Raw genomic sequence first — 11,134 nt, forward strand, 5'->3', positions numbered from 1 at the left:
GGAGGAAGTCCTGCTTGGAACTGACACTGTTCCAATGTTGCCTCCAGGGGTCAACCGTCCCCATGCACATGGGACCACCCTGACTTTTAGATGGAAATTCTGGCCCTCTGAAAAACCCAGCAGCCCAAGAAAGCTGAAGGGGGAACTGATCACATGGCATCGCCCCTCACCCAAGTGCACATCGAAGTAGGTATCCCCAGCCCTTGTGGAGAGGGCTCTGGGTCCACATGCAGCAGGGGCCTGGCTGCCCTGGATGTGAGAGCCACCCCTTGACCTGACATTGGAGCGCCATGCGTGCCAGTAGTGCTGCCGCCTCCACGTGCTCCTGTCCAGGAACCATAGGCCACCTCGCTCTCCTCTTCCTGCCTGTGCAATTAACCTCGGCAATGGCAGGCAGGACTTGAAGGGCCCTTCACAAGCCTCTCGTGATGGCAAAGTGTGCAGCCGCGCAGCTGAGCTGAGCCAACACATATTTCCTGAGCCCTTCTGGGGTGACTAGAGGTGGCCCTGGCTGCCACTTGCTCAGAGCAGGCCTCATTTGACAGCCTCTCTTGCCTTGAGCCACAGCTGGTGCTCAGCTGATCACGTGTGGACCAGCGCGTGTCCAGCCTGTGGCTGGGGATTAGGGTCTCGTGCCTTGCAGGTGGTGTGGCCTCTGCTACTGGCCCTTCCAGAGACACACGTCTAGGACTGGACTGCCTCCCACTGCCAGGGTTCAGAGCCCAAAACTTTGTATATCCTGAGAACCTAAGGGTGAAGAAGAAAAGGTTCCTGTCTCTTAGAACCTAAAATCTACATAGGGAGAGATTGGGGTGTAGGAACACCTGGCTTCCTTGTGGCACAGAGGCAGATAGAGATGTTGCAGGAGAGATCAACCGGCTTTCCTTCTTGGTGATGGGGCATCTGAGCAGAGGCTTGGCCCACTGCAAGGTGTGTAGAGTATGGGGTTTTCAGGTTATCTTGGAGAGCCCAGATCTCTAGGGCCTGAGCAAGTGTTCATAAAGGGGGTGGGGTCAGAAGCACTCTGCAGACCTGAGGAAGGGACAGTGCATCCTTGAAGCAGGTAGGACTCATGTGTGTCATCCTCAAACAGGTCTAGGGGGTAAGAGCTGAAAAGCAACCTCTGGTGCTGAACAGTTGGCATTACAGAGGTCCTGTTCTGAGTGAGGATTTCCTCTTAGATGATTGGTGACAGCTGAGGCTCATTAGCATGTCGATGCCCCACCACTGTTCTATAATGATGCTGGGCCTGCCAATGATTCCTCTGGGGAGCAGGGCTGGTATGTGGCTGGACAGGACTAGAGGAGACTTTGCTTGGCTTCTGTTGTTTACAAAACAATGAACTGAAGCCAGGCACTGGTGGCTCACACCTGTAATCCTAGCTACTCAGGAGGCCGAGATGTTAGGATCACAGTTCAAATCCAGCCCTGGCAAGAAAGTCTGTGAGACTCTTACCTCCAATTAACCACCAGAAAACCGAAAGTGGCGCTGTGACTCAAGTGATAGAGCACTCACCTGAGAGACAGTACCCAGGCCCAGAGTTCATGCCCCTCAACCAACAAAAATAAATAAATAAAAAATAAATGTTATTATGGTGATATACAGAGAGTTTATAGTCACAAAGTTAGGTAATAAGTACATTTCTTTTTGGACAATGACACCTATTACCTTGCTCTCTCCCAGTGTTTCCCTCCCATCCCCACCCAAAAGTTGTATTGCTCATTTTCAACATAGTGTCTTGTGAGTACCACTGCTGCATTTGTTCACCATTTGTCCCTCCATTTCCGTGCCTCCCCTTACCCTCTCAAAGATATATAAATGAATAAACAAAAACAAAAAGAAAGTGAAAACAAAGAAAAAACTATTGTTTCTATTTCCTGCAGTTCTTTTGGATAAAGATTATTTTGTATGATGAGAATTGGCTTCTATTCTATTTTTTCTTTTTTAGTGCTGAGGCTTGAACTGAAGGCCTGGACACTGTCCTGAGCCTGTTTGTGCTCAAGGCTAGCGCTCTACCACTTAAGCCACAGTGTCACTTCTGGCTTTTTCTGTTTATGTGGTGCTGAAGAATCAAACCCAGGGCTTCATGCATGCTAGGCAAGCATTCTCTCATGGTTTAAAGCCAGCCCAGGCAGCAAGCTTTGTAAGACACTTATCTCCAATTAACCAATAAAAAGCCAGAAGTGGAGCTGTGGGTCAGGTGGTAACATGCTAGCCTTGAACAAAAAAGCTCAGAGACAGAGCCCTGGCCCTGAGTTCAAGCCATAAGACCAGCACACACAAAAATAATAGAAAAGGCTAGCTTGGGCATATAGGATGGAAGAGATTTAGACAGTAAAAGGAGGGATGTTGGAGGAGGACACAATAAAAAAAAAGGTGGAGGGGAGAATGAATGAAGAACAGAGCCCCAGAAACATTATGATTAAAGGCTAGGTCCATGTGATCTGTATGGTAGTAAGCCTAGACGTTGTAGGTTGAATCAAGGCTCATTATTGTAAGCAGCTGAGACCTTGGGGTCTTGTGAGAAACATCTGACTGTCTCAGAGTTTGTGTGAGGGGTAGCATGTGTAGAAATCCTTGAGGAAGTAAGTATTTTCCTGTGCCTTGTTGGGTAAGGGGAAAGGAAAAGGGCTTGTTTAGGGAGGTGTTTAGCTGAAGTTGGAATTATTACCCTGTTCTGTTTTGCTAAGTACTGGCGTGGGTTTTCTCATATCCGAGTCTAAGTCTAATGGACTCTCCAGGCCATGAACCATGATCCTCAGATCGCAGTTTCCTTGTTAGCTAGGATTATAGACATGAGCCACCAGCGCCTGTTTCCATATGGATTCTTTCTCTCTTTCCTTCCTTCTTTCTCCTTCCTTCCTTTTCTTTCTTTCTTTCTTGTCCCTTTCTTTCTTTCTTTCTTTCTTTCTTTCTTTCTTTCTTTCTTTCTTTCTTTCTTTCTTTCTTTCTTTCTTTCTTTCTTTCTTTCTTTCTTTCTTTCTTTCTTTCTTGTCCTGGGGCTTGAACTAAGAGCCTGGGCCCTGTTCCTGAGCTCCTTTTGTTCAAGGCTAGCACTCTACCATTTGAGCCACAGCACCACTTCTAGCCTTTCCTGTTTATGTGGTATTGAGGAATTGAACCTGGGGCTTCATGTATACTAGGCAAGCACTCTACCACTAAGCCACATTCCCAGCCCCCACACTGATTTCTATAGTGGCTCTACTGGTTTACATTCCAGCAGTGTATGCTGGTACATGTTTCCCAATCCTCACCAGCATTTGTTATTCTGGTTTGTGTTTTTGATGATGAGCATCCTTACTGGAGGGAGATAGAATCTTTTTTTTTTTCTTTGGTGGGTCCTAGGACTTGAACTCTGGGCCTGAGCACTGTCCCTCAGCTCTTCAGCTCAAGGCTAGCACTCTACCACTTGAGCTATAGCGCCACTTCCGGTTTCCTGGTGGTTTATTGGAGATAAGAGTTTCATGGACTTTCCTGCCCGGGCTGGCTTTGAATTGTGATCTTCAGATCTCAGCCTCCTGAGTAGCTAGAATTACAGGTGTGAGCCACCGGCACCCAGCATAAGATAAAATCTTAATACAGGTTTTTTTTTTCTTTGATTTTCTTTTTGTGTGTTCTTTGCAATACTGAGTTTGAATGCAGGGCCATCCACTTGTTAAGGTCAACATGATACCACTGCCTAGCACTATGATTTTTTCAGTCTCACTTTGCTTGGGATGGGTACACTATGCCCAACTGTGGGTTGACAAGAGGTCCCACTAACTTTTCTGTCCAGGCCATCCTCACACTATGATCCCCAACCTCAGCCTTCCAAGTAGCTAAGATTACAGACCTCCTAGCTTAACGCATTTTAATGTGCATTTTCATTATGGCTAAGAATATCAAACATTTGTTCATACATTAGCAGCCATTTGTATTTGTTCTTCTGAGAACTGATCATTTATTTTTCTCATCTATTAATTGGGTTATTTGTTCTTTTGCTGTTTAATTTTTTTGTAGTCATAGGGCTTGAACTCAGGGCCTGAGATTTTTTGCTCAAGGTGAGCATTCTACCACTTTGAGCCAATGTACCACATCTAGTTTACTGGTGGTTAATTGGGGATAAGAGTCTCATGGGCCTTCCTGCCTGGCCTGGCTTTGTGAACTTCAGGCCTCAGATTTCAGCCTTCTGAGTAACTAGGATTACAGGTGTGACCCACCAGTACCTGACTTGCTGTTTAATTTTTTGATTCATTTGTCTATTCTGGATATTAATCCTTTATCTGTTGTATAGCTGGTTAACGTTTTCTTCCATTCTGTAGATCTTAGATCTGGTAGTTCTTTTTTTTTTTCTTTCTGTGCAGAAATTTTAATTTGATGCAGTTTAATTTGACTATTCTTCCTCTTACTCTCTGGGCAATAGCAGTCCTATACAGAGAATAATTCCCTCCACAGCCCCTTTATAAAAACATTTTCTGGGCCAGGCACCAGTGGCTCATGCCTGTAATCCTAGCTACTCAGAAGGCTGAGATCTGAGGATCATGGTTCAAATCCTGCCCAAGCAGGAAAGTCCATGAGCCTCTTATTGCCAGAAGTGGCACTGTGGCTCAATGTAGTAGAGTGCTCACCTTTAGCTGGACAGCACACAGGCCCAAAGTTCAATCCCCATGACCAACAAAACAAACAAACAAAAACCACTTTTTGGGCGGAGTTGGCCTCATTCTATAGCCTATACTGGCCTTGAGCTAACTATGTAATTCAAGCAAATCTCCACCTCCCAAGTAATGGGAGTAAAGGTGTGTGCCACCACACCCAGCTTAGAACTAGGTTCTCTACACAGACTGAGTGATGGCCTAGTTTAAATGTTGGTGTATGTGCACCTTTGTTCTGGTATGTGCCCAGTCTTGCTGTAATTGCAAAGTGTGCTGTTACCAGGGAGGCCTTTGAATCTTCCAGTTGTGCTGATGGGTAGCAGGGGTGTAGGCTCTGATTTGGATGGATGTTGTATTACAGAGGGCCACAAAAGGCTACATGGTCCCATCTGAAATGTGGCTTTCTTAGCAATGTATTGTACAGTATGTGCAAGGACTCAGTTCTTCACAGGTTTGTGTGTGTGTGTGTGTGTGTGTGTGTGTGTGTGTGTGTGTATGTGTGTTTGTGTTTTGCCAGTCCTGGCAACTTACTTGGTCCTGGGGCTTGAACTCAGGGCCTGGGTTCTGTCCCTGAGCTTCTTTTGCTCAGGACTAGTATTCTTATCATTTGAGCCACAGCACCAATTCTAGTTTTTTCTTCTGAGTAGTTTAGTGAATAGCCTCATGGACTTTTCTGCCTGGGCTAGCTTCAAACCACAATCTACAGATCTCAATCTCCTGAGTCACGGGGAATCTATACGTAAGCCACCTGCTCCAAGCTAGATTTCAGTTTTGATATGTATAATCACATAAATATAGGTCTGTATCCAAGTGAGAGCTGTTTCCTGACAGGCTAAGTGTAAGTATAGTTAACACTCTTGATCAACAAGGTCTTTCTACCCTAAGAGTGTAGGTCAGTGGTAGGAGCAATTGGCTAGCATGTGCAAGATCCTTGGTTTCATCCTAATTATGGATAATTTGTTACAGCAATCTTAGGAAAGTATTACAGGTTATCTCAATATTTTCCCTGTTTGTCTAGACTTTGACTATATGACAAAGGTTTCTTATTTTTATTTTTATTTATTTTTTGCCAGTCTTGGGGCTTGAACTCAGGGCTGAGGCACTGTCCCTTAGATTCTTTGGCTCAAGGCTAGCACTCTACTACTTGAGCACAGCACCACTTCTGGCCTTTTCTGTTTATGTGATACTGAGAAATCAAACCCTGGGCTTCATGTGTGCTAGGCAAGCACTCTACCACTAAGCCACATTCCCAGCCCTGACAAATGTTTCTCTTTTATTTCTGTAATATATACTTTGGACAACTGAGCATAACTTAACCAATGAGATTTGTAGCAAAAAGTTTACGTCTGTGAGGCAACTGTAATTGTAGAAATATACCACATGGGCTGGGAATGTGGCTTAATGGTACAGTGCCTGCCTAGCATGCATGATTCAATTCCTCAGTACCACATAAACAGAAAAAGCCAGAAGTGTTGCTGTGGCTCATGTGGTAGAGTGCTAGCCTTAAGCAAAAGAAGCTCAGGGACAGTGCCCAGGCCCTGATTTCAAGTCCCAGGACTGGTTAAAAAAAAAAAAAAAAAAAAAAAGGAAGGGGCTGGGAAGGTGGCTCAGTGGTAGAGTGCTTACCTTGCATGCCTAAGGCCCTGGGTTCGATTCCTCAGCACCACATAAGCAAAAAGAAAAAAGCCGGAAGTGGCGCTGTGACTCAAGTGGTAGAGCGCTGGCCTTGAGCTGAAGAGCTGAGGGACAGCGCCCAGGTCCAGAGTTCAGGCCCCACGACCGGACCTCCCCCCACAAAAAAAAAGAAATATACCACATTATACATGTAGTACCTAATTAAAATAGGTTTGAAATTTATTATTATTATTATTTGTCAGTTGTGGGACTTGAACTCTGTGCCTGAATGCTGTCCCTCAGCTCTTCGGCTCAAGGCAAGCCCTCTACCACTAGAGCTACAACACCACTTCTGGTTTTCTGTTAGTTAACTGGAGATAAGAATTTCACGGGGGCCAGGAAGGTGGCTCAGTGGTAGAGCGCTTGCCTTGCATGCATGAGGCCCTGGGTTCGATTCTTCAGCACCACATAAGCAGAAAAAAAAAACGGAACTGGCGCTGTGGCTCAAGTGGTAGAGCACTGGCCTTGAGCTGAAGAGCTGAGGGACAGTGCCCAGGCCCAGAGTTCAGGCCCCACGACCAACAAAAAAAAAAAAAAAAAAGAATTTCATGGACTTTCCTGCCTGGGTTGGCTTTGAACCTCGACCCTCAGCCTCCTGAGTAGCTAGGATTACAGGTGTGAGCCACTGGCACCTGTTTTTTTTTTTGTCTCACAATTTTTTTTTTTTGGTCGGTTGTGGGGCTTGAACTCTGGGCCTGGGCGCTGTCCCTGCGCTCTTCAGCTCAAGGCGAGCGCTCTACCACTTGAGCCACAGCACCACTTCTGGTTTTCTGGTGGTTTATTAGAGATAAGAGTCTTACGGACTTTCCTGCCCTGGCTGGCTTTGAACCACAATCCTCAGATCTCAGCCTCCTGAGTAGCTAGGATTACAGGTGTGAGCCACTAGCACCTGGCTGTCTCATTTTTATTAGCACAAGCGTGTTGTACAAGGTTTCATTTTGACATGTGCTTATATGTACACAGTGTCCCTTTGATCACACTCAACTCCTCCATCATTGTCCTTCATCTCCCCTTCCCTATATTCCAAGGGAGTACTTTTATGACATGACATGACATGAACATTTAAATTTCCTCCACAAACATCATTTATACTGAGAAAGAATAAAATATTCAGATTCTTCGGAGCAAGACTACGGATGTAGTTTAAATGGGAAAGTGCTAGTCTAGCAGATTCAAGAAAGTGCATGGAAGCTGTGTGTCAGTGGCTCGCTCAGGATACTAGCTACTCAGGATACTGAGATCTGAGGATCATCATTCAAAGCCATCCCAGGAAGGAAAGTCTGTGAGACTCTTATCTCCAGTTAACCACCAGAAAACCAGAAGTGGACCTGTGGCTTAAAGCGTTAAAGTGCTAGCCTTGAGCAAAAAAGTTAAGAGACAGTGTCGAGGCCCAGAGTTCAAGACCTACAGTCAAAAGAAAAAAAAAAAAAAGAACAAAAATGTGTGGAACTGGAGATCATCAGGTTAAGCAAAATAGCCTAATGGCAATCTAGATTTGTTTTTACCTCTAGATGTTTCCACTGTGCCCTAAGGAATTCTCATTCTTAAGACAGACAAATTTCCCTTAAACGGAAACTCTCCCAATTTCTATCATTAAATGAAAACATGATTCTTCCCTGAAAGGACCACTTCCTCCAGTGTTACATACCCATTATTCTCTTCATATCCTAGGACCATGTCAGCCATAAGGGTGACATTCTCCCATGACTTCATCATTAGTTTTGAGCCATAACACTTTCTAAATTGTTTTCTGAGGTTCATGTCATGTAGCTGTTCTTCTTCATTTTACTCATCTAACATCATACTGTAAAAACATGTTGCTGGGCTGGGAAGATGGCTCAGTGGTAGAGCGCTTGCCTTGCATGCCTGAAGCCCTGGGTTTGATTCATCAATACCACATAAGCAAAAAGAAAAAAGTCGGAAGTGGCGCTGTGGCTCAAGTGGTAGAGCTGATGGACAGCGCCCAGGCCCAGAGTTCAGGCCCCACGACCGGACCCAAAAAAAAAAAAAAAACATTGCCATATATCCCATAATCTGGTAATGAATTGCCCATCAATCTGGTCACTTCAGTGTTGTTGTCAATAAGCATCCATCCTGGAAGCTTGATATCCAAGTGGGGTAGTTTAAGACAGCAGCATTTGAACAGCATTAGTTGATTTAAAATTCTACTTTCCTAGTGGCTTTTATTTCCTTATGTTAAAAAATTAAATATGGTTTATTTGCATATTTTCCCTTCTTTCTATTTTTATTTATTTATTTATTTTTGTCAGTCATGGGGCCTGAACTCTGGGCCTGAGCACTATCCCTCAGCTCTTCATCTCAAGCCTAGCACCACTTCCGGCTTTTTCTGCTTATGTGGTGCTGAAGAATTGAACCCAGGGCCTCATGCATGCAAGGCAAGTGCTCTACCACTGAGCCACCTTCCCAGCCCACTATTTTTATTTTTTAATGGGGCTTGAACTCAGGGCCTGGGCACAGTCCCTGAGCTGCTTTTGCTCAAGGCTAGCACTCTACCACTTGAGCCAAAGTACCACTTCCGGCTTTTTCTGTGTATGTGGTACTGAGGAATCAAACCCAGGGCTTCATGCATGCTAGGCAAGCACTCTACCACTAAGCCACATTCCCAGCCCCCCTTTTTTAAAAATTAGCCAATATTATAGTAGTATATTTTCAATATAAAACAATTGCATTTAGAAAGTGACCCAGCCTTGTGATGGATGGTCAGGATAGAGTCTAGGGTGATCACAGGTGAGTAGAATTTCTTTTTTATTTTGTCATCGTGGAGCTTGAACTGTGGGCTTGGGTGCTGTCCATGTGCTCTTCAGCTCAAGGTGAGCGCTCTACCTCTTGAGCCACAGCACCACTTCCTAGAATTTCAATACATTTGAATTTCCTCAAGTATCTTAGTGTGAAAGTTTTCTGGGGCTTAGGGTGTAAGCAAGACTTGTAACAGACCAAGACTAGGCTTATCTGGTTAGTGGCAATATATTCAAATTAGCTCTATTACAAAAAGTGGACAAGTGACTACCCTTTCAATCAATGTTTCATGATGCTGATAAGTAAAAAGTATTTTAGGGACTGGGAACAAGGCTTAGTGGTAGAGTGCTTGCCTAGCATGCATGAAGTTCTGTGTTTGATTCCTCAGTACCACATAAACACAAAAAGCTAGAAGCAGTGCTGTGGCTCAAGTGGTAGAGTGCTAGCCTTGAACTGAAGTACTGAGGGATAGAGTCCAGGCCCAGACTTCAAGCCCCAAGACCGGCAGAAAAAAACTTATTTCAAAAACTGATCGTTGGGGCTGGGAAGGTAGCTCAGTGGTAGAGTGCTTGCCTTGCATGCATGAGGCCCTGGGTTCGATTCCTCAGCACCACATAAGCAGAAAAAGCCGGAAGTGATGCTGTGGCTCAAGTGGTAGAGCGCTAGCCTTGAGCTGAAGAGCTGAGGGACAGTGCCCAGGCCCAGAGTTCAGGCCCCACGACCAACAAAAAAAAAAAAAAAAAAAAAACTGACCTGGGCTGGGAAGGTGGCTCAGTGGTAGAGTGCTTGCCTTGCATGCATGAGGCCCTGGGTTCGATTCCTCTGTACCACATAAGCAAAAAGAAAAAAGCCGGAAGTGGCGCTGTGTCTCAAGTGGTAAAGTGCTAGCCTTGAGCTGAAGAGCTGAGGGACAGCGCCCAGGCCCAGAGTTCAGGCCCCATGACCGGACCCCCCCCCCCACCCAAAAAAAAAACTGACCTTGGTGGCACATGCCAGTAATCCCACCTACCTATGAGCGGCAGGCAGAGGGATCAAAAGTTAGAGGCCAGTCCAAGCAAACTTGGAGAATGGGGCTGGGGACATGGCTCATGTGGTAGAACACTTGACTAGCATACACCATTCCCAGTACTACAAAAAAAATTAGCAAGGGTTGGGAAGGTGGCTCAGTGGAAGAGTACTTGTCTTGTATACATGAAGCCCTGGGTTCAATTCCTCAGCACCACATAAGCACAAAAATTTGGAAGTGGTGCTGTGGCTCAAGTGGTAGAGCACTTGCCTTGAGCTGAAGAGCTGAGAAACAGTGCCCAGGCCCAGAGTTCAGGCCCCATGACCAACAACAATAAAAAAATTGGCAAATATTCCCTGAGAGCCTACTATGTGCCAAATATTGTCCTGCTAGGAACAAAGGTCAAAGGTCACTTATCCTATTGCTTAAATTACAACATAACCATTTAATGTAAATAATTTTCAAGTTGAGGTAACGATACCCACATTATAAGGTTATTGTGAGCTTTAAATGAGATATTTCATATAAATCCAATAGCCTAATAAGTAAGAAATGGTAAAGATGTGGGGCCATTGTGAGTGCTTCTGTACCTTTCAAGTTTGACCACCAGGTGGCAGTCTCCCCCAGCTAAACTCCATCTAGGCAAGGGTGACCAAATTGTCTCTCCTCTTCAACATAACAGAAAGGGGCAAAGTTCATCCGTCTGACTCCTCACCCGGTCTTAGTGTAATCTATATAGGTAAAGAAACTTCATGGAGCCGGGCGCTGGTGGCTCCCGCCTGTAATCCTAGCTACTCAGGAGGCTGAGATCTGAGGATCGCGGTTCAAAGCCAGCCCGGGCAGGAGAGACCGTGAGACTCCTATCTCCAATAAACCACCAGAAAACCGGAAGTGGCGCTGTAGCTCAAGTGGTAGAGCGCTCGCCTTGAGCTGAAGAGCTGAGGGACAGCGCTCAGGCCCAGAGTTCAAGCCCCACGACCGACAAAAAAAAAAAAAAAAACTTCATGGGACCCCCTTCTGGGTGAGAGCTTCTATGACTTACAGAATACGTCTGATTTGAAGGGAT

The sequence above is a fragment of the Dipodomys spectabilis genome, unplaced genomic scaffold (genome assembly GCF_019054845.1).
Source record: "Dipodomys spectabilis isolate Male_0828 unplaced genomic scaffold, ASM1905484v1 ptg000071l, whole genome shotgun sequence".
Lineage (NCBI taxonomy): Eukaryota > Metazoa > Chordata > Mammalia > Rodentia > Heteromyidae > Dipodomys > Dipodomys spectabilis.